Source organism: Lycorma delicatula, chromosome 1 (assembly GCF_047948215.1).
Source record: "Lycorma delicatula isolate Av1 chromosome 1, ASM4794821v1, whole genome shotgun sequence".
Classification (NCBI taxonomy): Eukaryota; Metazoa; Arthropoda; class Insecta; order Hemiptera; family Fulgoridae; genus Lycorma; species Lycorma delicatula.
The window spans coordinates 331,632,681-331,653,011 of NC_134455.1; the positions used below are offsets into that span (position 1 = coordinate 331,632,681).

The window sequence follows — 20,331 nt, forward strand, 5'->3', positions numbered from 1 at the left end:
TGATTCTGTTCTGAAGCAAAAAGTGGGAAAACTCTTTAAGTAGCTCTGAAAAAAAAAAAGTTAATAATCTATACATAAAACCTTAAAACAAGATAACCCTGTAGCTGTAGTCAGGAACATTACTTCGAAAACAAATAGCACAACAGGCATTTAATATAATAAAGAAATACAAATTTGATGGTAAGGTAAGCTTGTTAGAAGTCCTTAAAAAACCCAAAAAAATTCATTCATTTTATTTCAATAATGCATTTCCTAATTTGAACAAAATAAATTCTTTATTGATTAAATTCAAAGATATTTCATGGTGTAGGGAGTATTTAAGAGAAATAAGCGATTTTGTGAAGAGGGTCAGACAGTTTATTATCTGGATGAAACTTGGGTTACTGCTAGAAAAGGTATGGGTAGATAAAGAAATAAATAGCAGAGAAGATGCTTTTATGAAAGGTTTGTAAAATGGAGTAAAAAACCTGCTTAGAAAAGGTAAATGATTAATAATAACTCATGTAGGAAGTGAAAATAAGTTTTTAAATGGTGGTTTATGGGTATTTGAATCCAAGAGTATCAAGATGGACAATTTTATGCAGTGGATCTGGCATAATAATGAATAATGTACTGTACCATCACCATTTTTTACAATTACCATTAATTACTTTTCTTTTTTTTTTGTAAGTTATTTTTACTTCATTTTTATGTTGTAAGTAAAGATAAGTGTTTTTCTTGGATGGATTGTGCTAAATTAAATTATATTAGAATCATCATACTGGTTTCATATTTGGTTTGCTGCACGGTTTCATTAGACTAATTATCGTTAATTTAAAATAATTAGATTTACAAAAAGCTAATAAATCTAATCATCCATTAAGAAAAAAAATGAACTGCAATTTATCTGATCTCATGGTGAAGTTGATATATTTAGAACTTCAGAAGATGTGATGTGTTCAAACAAAACTAAAAGTTTATTAATTAAGGTTTTTAAATTTTTACAAGTATTAAAAAAATAACAAATAATTGGAAATTTTGGCAGTTAATTTGATGAAAATACTTAAAGTTTTATCTCCTTTAGTAGATAGGGCAACTAGTTTTTTTTTTTTTACATTATCCAAGCAGTTTTAAATCCTGCTGCCTGGCAACCTTACTACAACTGTTCAGAACACAAACACACCAGCTGTGTTCCAGCCCTTTGAAAAAAAGGAAAGTCACATTAGTAAAGTAATATTTAAAAGTATTCTGGAAACTGTGTACATTTCTGAATTAATTGAAAACCATCATATAAAATGTTAATTTCATCTCCACCAGTAATAAAAAGAGTACGAGGTTTGATAAAAAATGCAGAATTTTTAAATGTTCAATGCTATATAAGTCCAATTATCACATTTTTTTTGTTTTGTTGGTCCCCTTTCGTTAGTTTGTATATTTACATTGGTAGCCATATTGGATGCTTAGTTTATTTTTGGCGTTTGAAAAGGCTGCTCATGTTTTTGTAAGATTGATGCTTTTTAACTTGTAGAAAAAATGGAAAAGAGAATTTGCATTAAATTTTGCTCCAAGAATGGAATAAAGAGCAGCAACCACATTAGAAAGGCTGAAATTTTTTTGGCTATTCTTCTATGAATAAAACAAGTGTTTACAATTGGTACAAACATTTCCAAGAGAGCCGTAAAGACTTTGAAGATGACAAATGTCCTGGATGTTCCAGGGCACTTGCCATTTCAAAGTCTTCAACAACAAATAACAGTGTCGAAAAAGTGAAGAAAATGATTATGGACAATCGCCGAATCACTGTATTGGCATATCATTTGGCTCGTGCCAAGCAATTTTTTCAGATGTCTTTGACCTGAAATGTGTGGCAGCAAAATTTCAAGGCAATTTCAAAGCAATGCCCAATGAACATTGCTTTGAAGTTGCTGAATGAAATGAAGGAACTGCTGCAATCCAGAACTGCCCAAACAGATCATAACTGGTGGTGAATGAAGGAACTGCTGCAATCCAGAACTGCCCAAACAGATCATAACTGGTGGTGAAACATGGGTGTATGGGTATGACATTGAAATTAAGACCCAATCATGCCAATGGAAGCTTCCTGAAGAGCCAAGACTGAGAAAAGCTTATCAAGTTTGATCCAATGTGAAGGTACTGAACATAGTGTATTTTGATTTTAAGGGCTTAGTTCTTGCCACCAGGTTATACAATCAGTAAGGTGTACTACCTGAAAGTTCTACCAGTTTGCGTTAAGCAATCTGACAAAAACACCTAGATTTGTGGTAAAACAATTCATGGCAGTTGCACTATGGTAATGCACCTGCTCACACTTCACTCCTTGTTCGTGAATTTTTGGCCAAAAACAAAACATTATGTTGCCTAAGCCTCTATATTCGCCATAAATGGTTTCCTGTGGCTTCTTATTCCCCAAGCTGAAAAGAACCGTAAAAGGACAATTTTTGCCAACAATAAAGAGACAAAGTCAGAATTGCTGAAGGAGCTAAATGCCATACTGAAAATTGCATTCCAGAGGTGCTTTGAAGATTAAAAAAAAAGTGCAGGCACAAATGTATTGTATCTGAAAGGGTGTACTTGAAGGTTATAAAATCAATATTTATGAATAAGTAAAGATTTTTTGAGAAAAACCAAAATTCCACATATTTTTTATCAAAGCTCATATAATGTAAAAGATATTTCTCTTAATATCTCAACTGAATTCAGCTTATTGAAGAATTCATCTGTAGCCTTTCCCCTGCTGTTTAGAGGAATGTTAAATGGTTCTATTTTTTTTTTCCCCCCAAAATGTACATCATAAAGTGTATATATATACACACACACACATACATACACACACACTTTAGAAAATTACTGTAGAAAATCCCTGTTATATGCTAAATATGGGGCCCATTAAAAAAAAATATTTTATGAACAAAACTAGTTTTCAGTTTTTTTTTTGTGGTAGCACTACTCTATCCCTCACTGGAATTGGAATCTCATATCAGATTTGATTAATTTTTTTTCTTTGATGGTTATTTAAAATAATGGAGAATATTTAGAAATGAAATTAATTATAGTGCATGTGAAGCACATTAATATAGAAATTTTTCTGCATTTGAGTGTGAATTAGCCAATATGAAAATATAAATATACATAGAATGGTATTTTAGTGTGCTGTAAAATAAAATTTCAGTATTAACATTTTTAAGTATAATTAATAAAATTAATATATTAGTTATTTTTTTAAAGTATGTAATTACAAACATAAAAATACAATTACTACAATTTTATGTAAATCCTTATACAAATGATTTAGGATGAAAGTGAAGTAGTTTGGGAACTGATTCTAGAGCTTGAAATAAGAATAAAGTTTATATATATATATATATATATATCTGAAAATGCTTTATTATTGAAATACTTTTAATTTCCCTACTCTTCTGCACATTTTATCACGTTTTCTAGTATTCATTTACCTGATACTCTCACTTTCATTTGTCATTTTATCTTCTTCCTCATTGAATCCCTTCTCTATCATAAACTATATCTTTTCCCCAGTTTTTTTCTGTTAACATTTTTATTTTCTCTTCACTACTCTCAACATTTACAATTTCCCCTGCATCAAAAAATCTTCTATCTTTATTTTCCTCAACAGTTATATCTTTATTGCTGATAGTATTGCACTTTCCTAGATTTGTTTCAGTTTTTAAAGAATCTTATCCACTACTTACCGGCTTGCTAGGACTATCATAACTTCATTGCAGCTCTATTGGTCACACCTTTCAATGAAACTTTACTGCTGTTGTAGAGGTTGTCGAAGTCCTCACTATAATTTACTGCTTTTGGCATTACTTTTATGCAGTTGTCTTTCTCACATAATAAAAAATGAACGTTGGTCTTAAAAATATTCAAGAAATTTAATAAAACCATAGAATTTTAATCAGAAAGTTATAAGCAAACAGTCATTTTAGATTATTTATTGTATTTTCTGTATGTGATCAATTATTTATGAGAAAACCACCAAGTGTAGAATTTGATAAAAAATGTTGAAATAAAACAAGTTGTTTTTTAACAGTTTGATTACAGATACCCTCCTCCCATTTGTGGTTTTATTTTAATAATTGGTACATATATTTTCCCAGGACTAAATGTCGACCAAATTTAAATGTCTGGGACATTATCAGGGGATATCCTTTATTACATTAACTGAGGAAACCAGTTATTACATTAACAGATTAAGTAGCATAAGTATAATGATGAGACATTGGCATTTTGATAGAAAACACAATCTACTTGCAAATGTGTCATTTCCATAATCATGTCACTAGTTATTCCACATCAAGCATGCTTAGCATGTGTCAAACATACTTAGGCTTTTTTTTTTGTATAATATTTTATTTAAGTTTTGATCTTGTAAGCTTAAGTTTAATCTATCACAGTATTAACAAAAAGCTGTAGCAATAAAATTAATTAGGAAGATTAATACTACTTACTTTTGGTAGTTATCATTATCATCTTCATCCTCATCATCAGATTTTAATGTAGGCTGTGATAGGTTTCTTGGTTGAGATATTCTACATTTAATCCTGGATGGGCATTTGGATCTAAGTTCGGTAGTGGTGGTGGCAGTGGAGTTCTGTTTTCACTATTTACCTTATTTGAATGAAATCATCTGAACTTTGATTCTATGCCTCTGCGCCTGTGCTTATACGTTCTCTTGATTCTTTCTCTGTTTTTGCTGTTTTAGTTAGTACTTTATACTGGCCACATTTGGGAACTGCATGTATAGCATCTAAAAATACAAGGGTGATCCAGAAACTTATGTTTGTGCTAGCATGGAGGTGGGTGGGGATAGAGCTGCCATCTTGGCGTCAAAATGTTTCTACACTCAGTATGCATAAAGCTGTCGTAGCGTGTGGACTGTGATTTTTCTACTTTGTTGTTGTGAATTATTGAAATGTGCACTTCAATAGAAAATCACACGAATTGTGAGGTGTGTTCAGTGAGTAGGTTTTTAGTGGCAAAAAACCTCAAACCACTTGAAATTCATCGGCAACTTTGTGAAGTATACAGAGATGGAAAATGAGTGAGTGAAGGTGGGGTGTGAAGCAGTGGTGCAATCAGTCTAAAAATGGCTGCACCAATGTTCATGATGAGGACCGCAGTATTCAGCCTAGCCTTGTGAGTGATGAATTGATAATGAAAATCACCACATTATGATTATGGAACTCTCGATTCATTTCCCCCAAATTTCATGACGTTTACTGCATGAAATGCAGTAAACTTGGAAATCAGGGAAACTTGGCTATCACAAGTTTTGTGCAAGATGGGTGCCAAAAATCTAAGGCGGCAGATTTCTACAGACAAGGAATTGAAAAGCTTCTGCATCGTTATGATAAGTGCCTTAATTTAAATGGAGACTATGTAGAAAAATAGTTTAAGATTGTTCCTTTCAAATGTATATAATAAAATTTCTTTTTTTTATTTGGTTGGTTTTTTATTTCAAAACATAAGTTACTTTCTGGAGAGCCCTCATATATAGATGCTACATATTTTTTACATAGCAATAGCTCTTCAGGTATATCATTCAAATTATATAGAATATTTTGCTTTATATTTCCCTTTTTTTACTGAATATGAAAAATTGTGACAAATAAATAAATATATTTAAAACGGATATTAAATTTTTTTTTATAATAAACAATTCCTTTGTGAAATTAATATTTTCAAAAATTAGCCAAAGCATTCATAGATATTGTTAAACCATAACTACAATATAAAAGTAGCTCTAATTGAAAAAATTTGTTTTATTACATAGGCATAGAACTTATTTTTCTTTAAAATATTGTAAATTGTGATAATAGATACAGTTATTAGTGTATGATTTAGCTTGTTTTAATTTTGGTTAAATTTGTTCTAGGGATTAATTTTTAAATTGCTTCCTGATTTTTTGTATCTTAGCTCATTTTACTTTTGTTGGCTGTGTTTGGATAATCATACTTTTGCGTACTGCAAACAGTAACCCCTTATTAGTTGATGAAAAAAAAAACATTCAACCCCTTATTAGCTGATGAAAAAAAAACCATTCAACCCCTTATTAGCTGATGAAAAAAAAAACATTCCTAATTTGTTATAAATAAACAAATATGGTTTATTACAAGTTGTTTCAGTAAAATTATATAAAAAATATTACTCCCTTTTGTTTATAAATAAAGAACAATAATAAATATTGTTGTCCTGCACATTACTATTTATTTTGATTAAATATTTCAGTACCTAAATATAAAAGAAGTAATGAATTTGGGAAAAAGAAAACTACAATTTAAATAAAAAAACACACTTTTTGTATTTTTTATGTTAATTAATATGGGTTATTGAAATAAATTTATTAATATAGGTTAATTAATGTTATTTATAAATAAATATGCCGTACCTTAAATAAATAAAATATAATTCTCCTGCTTCTGTTTGACAATGTTTTTTTCTGAAAATTAGCATTGTTGGTTTTGATATACGTCCCCTTAAGAATCATTAAGAATTTTTTTCTTGGGAGGTAGTGCTCTTATCCCTCATACATTTATATTTTTATACTGATTTTTATTATTTGTTTATCACTATTTCCTGTATCGTAGATTAAGTGAAATTAATCGTATCAAAGTGCCTGTTAGTGATGTTAAAAATTGATTTTTTAATTAAAAGCTTGGGACAATCACTGGAAGATTATTCCTACTGCACCTATACAAATGTTAACATGAATTGTTAAAAATGGTACACTTAGATTAAATTTGTTTATAATATTTTTATGTGAAAAAATGTTCATTTGTTTGCTAGTTTTGTAATCATTCTAAATTAGAATAGTTTTTAAAAAAAAATCAGTTTTATTATCACATTGAAAAAAGAACTGAATTAAGTAAAGAACACTGCACTTCTAACTTGTAAATAACAAATTTAGAGAATGATTACCATATTCAATTAAGAAGACATTTATACAAAATATCTGATATGGACACCACATGACTTACTTGTGCACCTATTAAATTACATATACACTTTTTTTTTAATGAAAAGTACATCAAATTTTATTTCATTAATAACTTATGATATTTTTTCATAATTTTTTTTTTATTGTTATTATTGAATTATTATTTATCGTAAAACCTTTTTTACAATCAGACATTAATAATTATATATTTAAATTTAAAAAAAAGATGTTTCCTTTGTAAGATCCAAATATTTCATTTATTAAAATTTTATTTGGCCATAACTCTGGAACCAATGAAAATAAGTACCACTTATGATATATCATTAAAAAGCTCTTAATGCTTACATTTGTATAGCCCAGGACAGATAGTGTTTCCTGTTGTAGATAGAATGTATAATGCAGAGTATTAACCTCAGCAGCAGTCTGTTTTTCATGTTTTCAAAGAAATTCTCAAAATCTATAATTTAAAAAAAAAACTTTTCCAGGAATTTAACATCAAGCTAAGCAATAAAAAGTTAGCAAATAATTCACTGAAGTGATTCAGAATTGACATTTATATTATAGGTTTATCTACTCAATAACATCATGGATTGTAAAAACCATTGTAGAAAAATAAAAACAAATATTTCCCTTTTTAATTAAAAGTTGAAATATTACATTCAAGTCATTCTTTTTTAAAATTTCCTTTTTGTTAAGGTTATTAAAAACTTTGTGATACAAAATTATAAGTCCTGTTGCTCTTCCAGGACTGAATCAAGTAAGTCCTTTTGTACTATTTATCATATATTATGCTCATTTTATTACAGCCATACCAGCTTTAATAAAAATTGCATGAAAAGTAAATCATATCCATGACTGAAATATATTCTGTCTTTTAATGGGAGATTTTAATGGTTAAAAAAAGTTAACAAAAATTATATTTTGTTAAACATTTTTCATATATGTTTATTGTTTCTGTAACTGGAAGTTAGGCTACCATAATGTTTCTCATGTTTTAAATAAATTTATTGATTAAACATTAAATTTAGGAACACTGAGTTACAAATGTTTACCATAAACTTTTATGAAAAGGTTAACTGTTTGAATATCAATTTTTGCACATTCATCACAAAGAGTGCTGGATAAGATAAACAATCTCGTAAGTAAATACAGTTTTAAAATGCTTTACTATCATCTTTAAGATCTTTATCATTGAATTTTTATGATTACATTGTGCTTTTTGTTTATTAAGATTTACTTTTATCATATTTATTCAAGTCCCTATCTATAAAACCTTTTTAACTGTAATTTCCCCACGTAGTTCACAACCAATCCATGTAGGAAAAGATTCTGATTTAATGTAATGTCTTCAGTCATTTGACTGGTTTGATGCAGCTCTCCAAGATTCCCTATATAGTGCCATTCATTTCATTTCTGTATACCCCCCTACATCCTACATCCCTAACAATTTGTTTTATATTTCAAAAATTGCCTTCCTGCACAATTTTTCCCATCACCTGTCTCTCTAATATCACAGCGACTATTCCAGAATGCCTTAGTATGTGGCCTATAAGTCTGTCTCTTCTTTTAAATATATTTTTCCAAATCCTTCTTTTTCATTAATTTGCTATACACCTCTTCATTTGTCACTTCATCCACCCATCTAATTTTTAACATTCTCGTGTAGCACCACATTTCAAAAGCTTCTAATCTTTTCTTCTCAGGTATTCTGATTGTTCAAGTTTCCCTTCTATATGAAGCTTTGCTCTAAACATATACTTTCAAAAATGTTTTTCCAACTTTAAATTAACTTTTGATTTCAGAAAATTATATTTCTGACTGACAGCTCGATTCGCCTTTGCTATTTGCATTTTATGTCGCTTCTGCTTTGTCTATCTTTAGTAATTCTACTTGTAATAACAAAATTCATCAACCTCCATAGTCTTTTCTTGTCCTACTTTTATATTCAGTGATCCATCTACATTATTTTACTACATTTCATTACTTTCATGTTGCTCTTGTTTATTTTCATGCAATAGTTCTCGCATTGGACTTCATCCATGCCATTCATCATTGTTTCTTCTAAATCTTTTTTACTCTCAGCTCATTTTACTAAATCATCAGCAAATCGTAGCATCTTTGTCTTTTCACCTTGCATTGTTACTCCAGGTCTAAATTGTTCTTTAACATCATTAACTGCTAGTTCTATGTAAAGATTAAAAAGTAATTGGGATAGGTAACATCCTTGTCAGACTCTGTTTTATTGTGACTTCTTTCTTATGTTCTTCAATTATTACTCTTGTAGTTTGGTTCCTATAAATGTTAGGAATTGTTCTTCTATCTCTATACTTGAACCCTAAATTTTTTTAAAAATACTAAACATTTTATTCCAGTCTATGTTATCAAATGCCTTTTCTAAGTCTATAAATGCCATGTGTGTTTTTGTTGCCATGTAATCCTTAGGTGCATGTAAATGTTTTAAATGAAATATAATCTTTTTTTTCATATTTTATAGTAAATAATGTGGCTTTTTAAGACATAAATATATAAAGGAGTTCATTCTGAAAATTTTTGACACATTACACTTGGAAAATTCACACTCTTGCCCAGCACCAGTGTATTATGTATATGGTTATATTGGAAGAATATCCAATTATAGAATGGCAGGGCCAAGCTAGACATCATCTGTAATGATATTCAAAAAGGTTATTTTTTTGGTTAGACAAGAGAATATTTTCTTACTGCTGTTCCTTATTTTTAAGTGCTTGAATCCAAACTAGACACATATATATGAGTATTTTAGGTATGGTGCATATATTTGTTAATAGGAATGAGCAATATCTTTGGTGGTGGGGGGGGGGGGGTTCTTAGCTTTTCTTCAGTCATTCTTCATATTTGAAAAATTGGAAAAATTATGTTAGTAGAAAAATAAATTTAGGAATAAGAACATGGATAAAAAATAATTTTAGTAATTTTTTGTGGTCAAATTTAGGATATAAAGTCCCAAATTTTTTTAATGAAATACAGATGTTCCAGGAGATTTCCACTGTACTAATATATATATTCTTGTGATTTAAATATCTGAAGTTTATGTAATAATGAGTATGTAATAATTCAGTTTATTTAGTTGATGTAATAATTCAATTTTGAATTACAGCCAATCAAAAATTATCTCTCTTATTTGGTCTTAAAAATAAATCATTGTAGTACTGCACTTACTATGTTCACAATTTACATAGCTACATTTATGATTTTAAAGTAATTTTACATAAAGAACTCAAAAAAATTGTTTTTTTTTCACAGAGTATGTAGGAATATAAAAAAGAAAACAATTTTACACCTCTTTGTGAAAAAATTTGAAGAAAAATATAAATAGCTATGCTACAAATCTAGTAAAATTTTGAAGAATTATTTCTGAATATAAGAACATACCTTGAAAAAGGATTAATTTGGTTATTGCTACATTTCAGAGAAGGGATTATAGGTCTTAGGGAGTAAAGGGAATCTGATATTGTCGTCTGAAGATCTTTGACTTTTATTTCTAAGGTTAGAATACATTTGTAAATGAATGATTTCAGTTCACAGTACTCAAAAGAATTGAATTAAGTAAACTTTACATATAAACAATGACTATTAGTTGTCCTTTAATGTGTTGATTATAATTAATGATTAAAAATTTTATGATTAAGATTATTTGTGATAGGCCCCATGAATCTTAATTAGATCATTGTATTGTGAACTTATAAACTGATTTACAACAGGCAGCAGAAACATACTCATTAATTTAGGCAATATTATCACTTCCTGTGGGAATATTTATAAAATATTGGGTGCTAATTTGATAGCAGTTTGCTTGTTACTAACTCGCATTATAAATTAACAAACTATCATTCATTTTAAAAGATTTCAAGTATAATCCAGTAGTCCTATATGTTAATCTTTAAACTGGTTGCACATAATCAAAATTCACCCTTGAATCAAGGTAACAATTCTCATGTAGTATATTTTTATTTTAACTTCTGAAAACATATGTTATAAAAAAGTGGATAGCCTTAAAGTCTGCCTCGCATTTCACTCCTAGCAGTTAAGTTTTAGCATTGAAATAATTCATTAAGTCAATAGAAGATTTTAATTTAGAATCTAAGATTTAAGATTTTGTGAAAATAATTACTATAAAATCATATTCTGCTTTACACTTTAATTTTTCTTTGTCCGCAGCATTTATATGGGCTGAAATTATTGTCCAGACCGGTGCCGATTGAAAGTGAGTAATTTTATTACGATATGATATAGTTGAATCTGCTGAACTCGTTGACTGTGGCACTTAACTGATGTTAATTTCTTATTGTGCAATTCTTTCAAACTGCCTTAACAGTTTATTTATTTATTTAAAAACGTTATTATTGTATTTACATGATTGCATTATATTTTAATGTAATGTAGTACCAGAAAGTTGTGTTTTTTCTTTATAAACTATTTATTTCTTTAGTTTTTATACATTCCTTTCTAGGATTCTGTAAATTCTAGCATGTTGTGTCATGAACCAATGTGTTAGAATTATAATGAAAGAATAGAAAAGTAATTTGTATTGATAATTTTTTTTTTAGATTTCTATTTGAAAACAAATTTCTTATTTTGTTACTGGTTTGTTAGTTTAAAAATGAACCTAAGCCATTGGTAACAAATTAATGTACATTTTGGATATTTTTATGGTTATTTTCATTTTATTAAATTATACTATTGTTTATTTTATGAATATATCTGTATTTATTTTTTTGTTTGTATTAATTATAAAATCTTGAAATACTACCTGTCATATTTTGAGATTTTTTCCATATTAATTTATTTCTGCTATTCTTAAAATATAATGCAATCTCTTAAAAGTATATTTAATTGTGGTTTGAGTTGCGTTCTCTCTAAAATAATATTATTACAGTCTTATAGTTTGTACATAAGGAATTTTTTGTTACGGCATTTACTACTGATTATTATATGAACTGAAATTATTTTGTGAATTTAACTTTCTTTTACATCCGTGTAGCCATCCTATTTGTTTTTATTTGAAGTTATAGAATCTGTGTACTGATTTAGATAAAGTTTATTTGAAACTTAATATACGATGTGTGTATATAATGTATATGTATAGCTTGGCAATAAAAACAAATAGATTATTATTATTATTATTATGGAACAATTTGCATTATGTCGATATTAAAAACAGGTAATGCTTTCTAATTTACAGTGCTACTCGTTCTGTAAGATTTAATTAAAGTAGGTAAAGAAGGCATTGCATGAGATCTATATTGTTAATTCAAGAAAAGCGATTTTTAGTTTTTTTTATCGGGCCTCATTAATTAATTTATTATTAAGGTTTACTTTAAAATAATTTATATTAGAAACATGATGTACAGTACATTTATATTATTATTATTGTTAAATATTTTAATATTATTGCTATGATTCAGTATTTGTTATTATAATGACTGTTATTCTTCATTATCAATATTATTTTTTATTCAATTATTGGTTTTTTTATTATGTATAAATAAAATTATTATATCTGAATAAGTATGCATTTTAGCATGCTATCTATAAAATAGATTTTTTAGTTATAATTATTTTATTGTAATCTTCCTAAAAATTATTAACAAAGTTATATTAAATTATATGGTTATTTTTTAAAAAAACATTCTCTGTGATTTTCATTTATTATTGCTTCATTTTCCGTTCAGTAGTAATATTTTTTTTTGGCTAAGAATTATAATTTTAAATTGTTATTTATAATAAATGAGATTAATAAAATTTAATGCATACATTATTATTGTATGTGATGTGAATCATATATCTACTTAAAATAATTTTTCCACCTGTCAAAGCATAACAGAAGCCAAAATATGTCATCATTTTCCTCATTATTTGTGACCCAGATAGCTTCTGGTTTCCAGGGTCCCATTTTGGATTCTGTAGCAGCAGACTTTGTCGTTGCTCTAGAAGTTAATGTATAAAAGATAGTTTTTGAACTGTCTGCAGAAATGTTATCTCGGTCATACCGTAAGTGGTGGTGGTGTTTTTGTGACAGTTCTCTACTAGTTTTTCAGTCTAGGTCTACAAAAGGATATTTTTCCTAAACCTTAGGAAGACTACACTTAAAGTCGACACAATGATTCTGTCATTAAGATAAATAGACCAGTCATTGTTAGGTGTTATTTGAAAATTATTGGATAAAATTGTATGTTTATATTGTTATTTCAGAAATCGGATTACTGAGGGGCATTATGATGTCATGAGATCAAAACTCAATGAAGTGTAACATTGTCACTTGTACCTCCAGTAATTAAATTATGATTTTTAAGTAGATACAAGAAAGTAGGGTTGATACTGTGTCTCCCCCTCATAATTGTATTCCATAAACCACTAAGCTGTGGTTTAACAGAATAAAATATTGGAATTGTGTTTCATTCTTGTTTAAAAGAGTGTTGAAAGTCAAGGTGCTTGATACAGACATATTTGTTGCTAGTTTTAACATTCAGTTACCCAAGACTCCAATCCCTATTATTAATTTTATTATTGATCATGAAACTATGGTTATTTATATGCACTAATGACTTAAAATTATATATGATTATTAATTGTAAGTACTAGAGGAAAATGCTACATAATTATATTAATAATATAGAGTTATTTATTTTACTTTTTTTTTAGATTTATTTATTTTATAGAATTAATATTCAGCTGCTACACAACAAAAAATGAATATCATTTTTATCAACTGTTAATTTATATTTATTGGGCAGCTGATGAGCTCATGAAACGAGTAAATTGTTTTCTAGAATTGGATGATCATCACTATGTATACAGGATAATAATAACCAGAGCAAGGAAGAACTTTAGACTAAAGTTTATTATTTGTATAAAGATTATTTTTACCTTTCACCATCCAAGAGGTACTGTTCTTAAACCTTATGAGACCAACGTTAGAGCTTTACTTTTACAATTTTCTGGTTCAGACACCATGAGGTCAGCAACATGTGAAAAACTGAAAAGTCTGGTGAAAATCTGTCAACTGTTTGACAGAGAGCTCTTTCTGCTGAATACAGTGATAGTATCCAAGAAATGGAAATTGTCTTCATACAGGTCTGTGTGATACGTCAGTAGATTTAATCGTTTAACCTGCATACAGAAAGAGCTCAAAAGGTAATGGAATACCTATATTGAGTTTGATGTAGCCACACTTTTCCACAGATTCTAAAATGTCATAATACTAATATTTTCTTATAAGAATTAATAACAAACAGTGTATATAGAAAATGATTTTTGCGCTGCAATAAGAATTGTATTGCACACAGTATTTTATTATGGTACGCATTCTTTTAATTACTTATTTTAGTTTAATGAAGTATTTGTCATACAAATATATAAATTTGTTTCTCATTAGAGCAATGAGTATTAATTTTAAAGGATTTTTTTAATGAAATTGTTAAATGCAGATGCAAGAATTATTTTGGAGTATGTTTCCTGAAACTTGTGTGCAGAATAAATCTGGTATGTAATATTTATTCATCTGCATTTGTAAAAATACTGGGCTAGGAGTTAGGGTTTGCTCTGTTCATACTAGTGCTTACCATTAAAAGTAAACTGGAGTCTCTGGGGAAATTGTCTAAATATCCTCTTTGGTCAGTTTACATAACTGTAAACAATAAGGGTCATATAGTAAACATGACTTAAAATTTATAACCTTTAACAATGAATATTCAAGAATTGAAAAAACAAGATATAGCTTAAACAGATTAATTTCTGTAGGTAGTTTTCAGTCATTCATTAAAACACGCATAAAATATTAGATATTAGTGGTGAGTGTGGTACCATCTAAGCAGCACAGAAAAATACCCACATTTACTCACAGAAAAATGACTGATTGGTGTAAAGTCACCTATTTCAAGAAATATGTTGATGAAATCATTAACAAAAAATTAGATAGTAGTGTGTAAGAAGACTAGCAGAAATGGATTCAATACTTAAGGAAGAAATAATAATATGTGAAAAAGGATGCAGAGAAATTGCTGTAGAACTGTTAATTGTAAACATTCACTACGACTCTGATAACACTAGAGAAGTGCCTAACCACAATTTGTATAATCTTTTGTTTTAATAAGTTTTAAAATTTTACTTTCTTTTATATGTTTTTTTTATCGTGACATCACAGATTCAGTTAACTTTAAATTCTACTTTTGGTATGTTTGTAAGTATTTAGTTAAGATATTTTAATATCCAAAAATATATTATTCAGAATTTTACAAAACATCAATCTCTTAAAATATAAACAATTTAAAAAATAAATTGTACAGTTCAGTAGTGTTTGTAATGTGTGAAACATTTTGCATCACATATGAATTATTGTAACCCAACTACATGGCTCTGTCCTTCGTCATCACGGCTAAATTGAAAACGCTCTACTTTCAAATTTTTCATTTGTTTAACGGAAAACTCAAATGCACAAAAACTTTGCAAGGATAACAGCGATTGAATCTGACCGTTTGCCTTGGGTACTGATATTTTTTATTTCCCATACTCTTATGAAACAAGGTTAAAAATTTATCAATGAATCTAATGGAAACAATTTTTCTCTGCAAATCATATGAGATACGTAGTCATGAAGTCAGCTTACAAAAAATGTGGTAAAAAAACTGTTACCTTTTTCTTTATTAATTGGTGAAAAGTAGCATGATTGTTTTTTTTTACTGTATTATATTAAAAAAAATTTAAAAAACACTAAAACCACTGTAATCCAATTTTCATAACTTCTTACTAATAGATACTTCAAAAGCAGGATTCCTTTTTCGTTTTGTGTACTGTATCAAGATTTTTCATTTATAATATTATGCATATCGAACTATGCATATTATGCGTTTATAGTGAACTTATAACATTACCACAATAGATAACCGAAAATGATTAATTTAGAAACTCTGCCTCTTGCAATTTTATTTTTGAGAATAATTTTGTAGCGGCATTAAACCAGTGAATGTTGTAATATGGTCTGAGTTATAAAAACTAATGTAAATAGAAATAATCTTTATTCAAGAGTGCTTCATTCAAAAATGCATTGTTTATCTTTGTAGACTTTGAAAAATATGGGAGGAAAATAAATAGAAATATTCCATGATTAAATATGTTTGTTTTTAATTTAAAGAGTAACAAATATTTTAAATATTAAAGAATGTGAGGGACAGTACCATGTTTTACTACAGTCTACTTAAAAAAAAAAATATGAAAAATTATAATAATTTCCTGAAAAAATTTCACCTTACAGACTCCTTTTTATGGTTTGTCAAATATTTTCTCGGAATAGATTTTTCTGAGAATTTCCATAAACAGTTTTTAATAATCGTTCATGAAATTCTGTCACTGAATTGTTTTGCCAGTGATAGTGATCGAACATTTTATTTACCCCCTTTAAATGGGATAGGCCATATGAGTCAGAGAAAGTGAATATAAGTGTATGTGTACACAAAGAAAAATATTCCAAATCGCTCTTCTGTCATAATTTTCAAACTGATTTCAGGGTTACATCAAGTTCGATGAAGAACTCTTCTGGCATTCTGTTTTATCAATCGACTATTCTGTTTAAGATTAGCCAAGATTCTGCTGTATGCCATTGAGGGACTGAATTCTGTCTACTACTCATCACATTTTTTGGAACTGTAATATGAAAATATTTGTAGAAAACATTTATGCGTTTATATAATGGATCCAGAAAACCTATTACCTTCCTCTAAACTGGCTTTCTAGGAAGTGATAAAACGCTTTGAGCAACTTGTGCAACCATATCTAACCACTGACTGAACGCAGTTGGTTATTCAGATTTTCAGTCAGTTTTTAGGGATTCAGATCAATTGTGCCTTTTGTAACATATTATTTGTGGTTGTTGCATGAAGGCAAACTGAGAAGAGAAGCGCTTTTTTAGCGAATTATTTGATCATTTTCATTTCTTAAAATTTGTCAAAAAATTAAGGTGAGAAAATTAATCAAAGCGAGTAAACATGGTGAACTACAAAATTTTTAATAGAATAAATACATTTTTCAAATTAGTATGTTGTAAACCAAAATCGGAAAGGAATGGAAATAAATTATTACTTTTTATTAAATATAAAAAAATGTTTCATAAAAATAAAAAAATATTTAAAAAATTAAACCTATATCAATAATACTGTAACAAGGATTTAAAAGATTATTGGTTTTGAATTTGTAAGTCTGTACTAAATAAAAACCTACAACTTTTCTTGAACAATTTTTGGAGGCAAGTATGTAATGAATGATGAATTGAAAAAGGTTTGTGTTTAATCTCTTGTTTAACTTTATTTTGGACAGTTTTATAATTTTTATTTTAAGTTTATTTATTTTTGTATAAAATATGAGTAGGGGTACGAAAAATGATATCCTTAATGAAAACAAAGCCGTTTACAAAAAAGCAAAGGTGAGAACTTAACTAATAAAAGAAAGAAAACATACGTATAGCTGCTATATACTAACTACTGCCAAACAAACCTCATAGGTTTGTTTGGCTCTATGGAAAGCATATTTTTTATCTTAATTTCTCAGTTTTCTCCTTTCAATTTTCGCATGAAAATAGGTAATTATAAAAATTTCATCAGACATAAAAATATTTTACAATAACGTGAGCGTTAGACTAGATAATAAGTTGTTTAAAAAGTAGATCTTATAATTAAAAAATTTTTTTTATTATCTTGGAAAAAGCTTGCAGTGGGATCGCTTTGGACAGCTGCTGTATTAGTTGTCTGTAGCGTAGGTGTATCCGATAATAAAGGTTTAAATCAAAATTAGTGTTGTTGTGTAATAACTAATACCTCCAGGAATGGAATGGAATGGAATGCAAAGTTGGCGGGAGTTTATTTCTCCCTACGGATCGCAGAACCTGGACAGAGTCCCTTGCTGCTGGATGATTCTAATCGGCGTGTTTTTAAAAGGTTTATTTTAAGTGACGGGTCTAATTTTTCAAGTTTTGTTTTATTTAATATTTAGTATTTTAAGGACGGATTTAATTGCATTCCAATCCGTTGTTGAACCAGCGTTATCGAACCCATTTTATGGGCCGACCGCGGAAGGCTAGGCTTATGCAACCTGTCCTCCCGACGTAATTCCCCTTCAGACCGTCCACTGAAGTCCTTTCGGTGCTAACGCTTCATAGGCTAGCAGGAATACGCCACAACGGGGCACTAACAATATGGAGGGAGCAATGCGCCCCCTTTTCCGGAGGAGTCGTAATTGCTGATTTGTGTTAATTTTTATGTAAGTTTTAAAGGGAGGGTTGTGTAGAAGCTCTTCATCCACTTCTGTTATGGCTGCCTTTCAGGACGCATCTCTGCTGGGCTTTGTTCCGGACTCCAGTCCGTGATGTTGGGACGACTAGAGGGTCTTCCTTCTTCTTCCGATGACCTCTTCATTCTTCTTTGGCCTGCACTTTCCGAGAATTGGTAGTAATCGAAGTTACATACCGTTAACCTTAGTATTCCCGAAGGGCTGAACGGGGGAAAGTGCAGGTTTCTTCTTTCTTCCATGCTGGGCTCGTTCCCTCATTCTTCTTTCTTGAAAGGAAAGGGAATAGGGAACTTACAATTTGGTGGTACCTATTCGCGATCGCGGTTTTGGGGCGGCGATTGCCTTTTCAGAAGCAAACAGTAGTTCTTTACTCTACATAATATTAATCTCCAGACACACGTGTGTCCGGGAAGGGGTTGGGGAGACCGCGTGGCCGCAAGATACGGGGAATGTTTATTGTGGTGGCTGTGGGTATCTGCAACAAAAGAACCAGAACACACAAGAAAAAAAAAATGAATTTTTATTTTGGGATGACACGATTAAAGGAAGGCCGTTTCCCTCTCTATTTCGGTGAGTGCTTGGTCAGAGACAAAGACGGCACGACGAGTCGTTCCACACCCTTGACTACCGCCTTAGCCACAGGTGCCGGCACCTCCGGTTTGGGGACTGCCTTTCCCCCACCGGCAACGCGGGCCCAGCTGCGGCCGTCAACAGTCGCGGGCTTTTTGATGCCTTTGACTTTGTTCATCTGCTCCTTATAATAGGGGCAGCCCCTGTAATTAGCCGGATGCGGCCCCTTACAATTTACACATGAGGCTGGTTCCTCGCGTGTTTTAACGCATGTGGCAGTATCGTGGCTTCCACCACACTTCACGCATTGCTGGAACCTCTGGCAGTAGTTCGAAGACTGCCCAAATTTCTGGCATCTGTGGCACTGAGGCGGCCCCCCTCGTGACACAAAAGCAGTCACTGCGACCTTGCAGTAAAAAATGCTGCTAAGGTCATAAATTGATCTGGCGTTAGAGGTCCTTTTCAGGGCCACTAGGCAGGTTGGGGTTTCCCGACCGTCCCTGGTGAGGAGCTTCTTAACAGAAGTCACCTCAAAGCCAAGGGAGGTCAGTTCCTCCCTTACTTCCTCCGGGGTAGCCCCATAGGGGATTCCCGGTATTACTATTTTCAGCTCCCTGTCCTTCGGGAGCTGAAAGGAGTGAAAGGCTCCCTATGAGTGCAGAAAACTCTGCACCGCCCGGTAGTCTGCCCAGCTGCAGCCTTATTGACAGCCCGGTGCTCTTGGCAACCAGGCGCCCCCCAATCCTTGACTTTATGTCTCGCGATAATGCTGGCCACTCCTTTGGGCAGCATTATCGGCGGGATTTTCTCCCGCCTGACGGTAGCAGGCTGTGATGGGCCACCATCATCAGCCTGCGGGGTGGCGGCTGCTGCAGCCCGCTACGGGCTCCGTCTCCATAGGAGGCACGGAGTCCTGGCGTTTCTGGCGCCAGCCCCGCTTTCCTCTCCCATTCGGACAAATCCGTTGATGGCGAACGGGGTGGAGGTGGCCTTATTTTTCCTTCCATTCTAGGAAAAATAAAGCTACAAAAATTAAACTTAAAACTACACTTCCTGTAATAAAACACCACACAAAGAAAAATGAAATTAGAAATTAATCTTTCCTTTTATACAGAATAATTTAAAATTAAAATATTCGATATAACTTCACAATAGACCTATACAAAATTTGTATAGGCTATTAAAAATGTATTATTAAAGACTTTACAAAGTTCAATTTTCATAATACAAAGAATCAGTAGAAATAGAAATCTATTGTAATCTTAACTGAATGAAGACAATGGCCTGCTGCTATACAGGCAGGTGTGGCCCGGCGGGTATCCTAACAACACTCGTCTACATGGTCAGCCAGGTAGCCAGTTGATCCAGGTATAAAGTACTGCAGAAACCGGTCCTAGTACCACTGCACAGACACACAATAAATCACAACCTTCCACTACAAAAGCCAAGGATGGAAATATACCTCTAGGTTGAGATCAAATAGATTA

The 20,331-nt window shown here is 30.6% G+C and overlaps 1 protein-coding gene across 4 annotated transcripts in view; it reads left to right on the forward strand.

The window, feature by feature from the left end:
- The window catches only part of cpb (F-actin-capping protein subunit beta), a 66,323-nt gene extending 53,699 nt beyond the window's left edge, over window positions 1-12,624 (forward strand). For 3 of the 4 annotated variants that reach the window (XM_075382138.1, XM_075382139.1, XM_075382135.1), the window contains exon 6: window positions 11,156-12,624. The gene's annotated coding sequence lies outside the window, so the exon portion shown is untranslated. Of the gene's footprint in view, window positions 1-4,723; window positions 5,407-11,155 lie in introns of those variants that run through there. The other variant, XM_075382136.1, reaches the window with a different exon arrangement.
- Window positions 12,625-20,331: the final 7,707 nt, after the last annotated feature.